A 2,864-nucleotide genomic window follows, 5' to 3' on the forward strand; every position below is an offset into this window, starting at 1 on the left:
TATATATATATAATTTTATCTCACAATTCTGACTTTATTTTCTCAGAATTGCAAGTTTATATTTATATCTTGCAATTCTAAAGAAGTCAGAATTGTGAAATATAAAAACTCTAAATTGCAAGAAAAATAAAACGTGAAAATTGTGAGATAAAAAGTCGCAATTACCTTTTTTTATTCCATGGTGAAAACAAGTATACGCATCACCCTGTATATGATCAAAATTAACTTAAATTCATTATTTAAAGCATGTTTATAAAGAAATATATTAAAGTCATGATATATATGAAGTGCATTTTAATGTCTTTTTAAAAACAAATTAATAGATAGGACGAAAAATGAGCACTGCATCACTGATCCAGAGAACAGCGACACGGCAGACACTGTAGGACACATGGCAGCAATGTTAAACATGCGTACAGAACATACTTTTTAACAGTCGAGAAGCAAGTTCTTCATCAAATGTATATTATGCAGTCTTCCAGTAAAGTGTTACCACATAATGTTCAAACCTTTTAATTTCAGTGCAGTTTTTGGTTGGGAATTTGATAGTTTGAGGTGCTTCCATTGAGATGGAAACCGGTATTGAAGTGGACGTTCAGACTGTGGTTGGCGGCTCTCTTCTGGCAGGGCAGCAAAGGGGTGAAGGGCTGCTTTGTGTGGCTGACTGTGGAACATAAAGTACAGTAGTGAGCTCTGATTACTCTTGAGTGTGTGTGTGTAAAGTGAAGTGGGTGGAGGGCAATGGAGTGGTTCCTCCTGGGCCAGGGACTTGTGTAGCACTGCTCTCAAAACACACACCTCTCTAGACTGATATATATCTCTCCCCTGCTTAATGGCAGGCTTTCCACAGGAACTGCAAAGCTCTGATCAAGGCAACAAATTACTGGATTGCCACCATTCCCACCGACTGGGGGTGTGGGGGTAATAAATAATGTTCCAGAATCAAGACAAAATTTGGTTTGTTCTGCCACCAATCCATCATACTCCAAGAGAAGCACACATAAAGCTTGTAAAAGCAGATTAAAGTGCAGTGGCCCTAAAGTGTATTTGGACACTTTTGAATATACTTCAGGTTAGACACCATAGTGAATTTAAAACTGATGGATAAGATGCTGTGTAAGACTTAAAGTTGTCTATAGGTCATAGATCATATTTTTACATTCAATTACCTTTTCTGCCATCAGACGCTCAATTAAAGTGAATCTTTTAACACTCTATTAACTTAGTAACTGTTAAATGTAATCTTTAGCAAATCTCAATATGAATATCCATTTTCATATTGTACGTTATGTGATGCCTAAATTCACTTTGTAGCATTTAAAATGAATGACTTTACAGTGTTTTTTTTCTCCAATGTACTTAATCAGAATACTACAGAATTTTAATAAGGACCATTTGGTGAGTGCTTGAAGTGGCCTGCAGGCATTTGGAGAGTCTTACGGCCTGCATAGCACAGGTGTGCTGGATTACCGGGTGGAGGCTAGGTAAGTATGCAAGGGTCTGTGCATGGAGCTGCTGGGTCAGTGGGCTGCCATAAACATCAGCCTAAACACAGAGCGGGAGATAGAGGAGACACCGGTACCAGCCCTGCCCTGGAGCCATCCTAACAGATGAATGATATAATACAGACCTTCTCATTAACTCGTCTGCTAAAGAGAGTGCGCAAACCAACACACCCAACACCGCTTGAATCCGTCGTACCTTCTGGACGTCGAAGCATGTGTCTGCATGCACCTGTACGACCCGACTAGTCTGCGTTTGGAGTAATGGATGTGGATGGTTTAAGCTCCAGCTGTAAGTGACCCCAGAGCAGCTGGACGGGATGGACGACGGTTCTCTCTGAAATATGACAGATGATAGCATGTGATCTTGGCCATGCGAAATGCTTCACCTCGAACCTTTCATCATCTCTCATTCCGCACGGCGTCCCATCATGGCCTTTTGTTCAGTTCCTCTTGCTTTTGCTCTGTTTTTTGCTTCCTTTCTCTTTCTGAGTCATGAGAATTCTTGCGATTCCCCGCTGAGAAGCAGCCTTCTCTCCCGCTGCTGATTGTTCAAAGCTTTAAAATGGGAAAATAGGATGTGTATGTTTTTTTAACACAGCTTTCTGCGGTTTCGCCAAGCGTTTTTCCAGCGAGGACTGTTTTAGCGTTACACGATAAAACCCAAACTGGACTTAATCATGTTCCCTCCTCGCCACTTAACGTCGGAGGAGCGGGAGGGTCTGAAACCAGACGATATCCTGAGGAGACCCAGACCAGACCACCCACGCGCAGAGAGAAAGCAGGGGGACTCCCGCTTGACAGAGCCCTCGCACGGAAAACCTGAGCTGGCTCCGTTTCCACAGCCGCCCTTCTGTTCTCAAAGAATACCTGACCCCATGACATCATTCTTCAACTGTAGGAGACAGAAAATAGATGGCTGTGATCTCCTGGGTACAATCATGCACTGATGACTGAAACATATCAGAAGATGGAGATCAAGGAGTGCGGCTGGGTGTGTTTATAAAAGCAGCATGGGATTTTATGTGAATGAGAGCGTATGTGTCAGAGGAACGAGGGATTTGAATGAGAGCAGCAGTGTGAGTCTGTACTAGCAGTTTATGCATTGGTGCTGCTTTAAATCTACAGCACCATAAAGTAATGAATTGAATGTAATGAGTTAAAACAACTGGATAAAACAATGTATTTTTATTACATTGCTATCTGTTTGAATTTGAATTTAAAGTTATCAGTTTAAACTAATGCAATTCATCCAGCAGCTATCTTGGTAATGCCCATTATTATTGTTAATTAAGTATTATTAATTATTTTTGGACAAAAAAAAAACTTTAATATTGTAACTGGAGCTGGGGGGGGGGGGGG

The sequence above is a fragment of the Sinocyclocheilus rhinocerous genome, unplaced genomic scaffold (genome assembly GCF_001515625.1).
Source record: "Sinocyclocheilus rhinocerous isolate Xijiao unplaced genomic scaffold, SAMN03320098_v1.1 scaffold450, whole genome shotgun sequence".
Lineage (NCBI taxonomy): Eukaryota > Metazoa > Chordata > Actinopteri > Cypriniformes > Cyprinidae > Sinocyclocheilus > Sinocyclocheilus rhinocerous.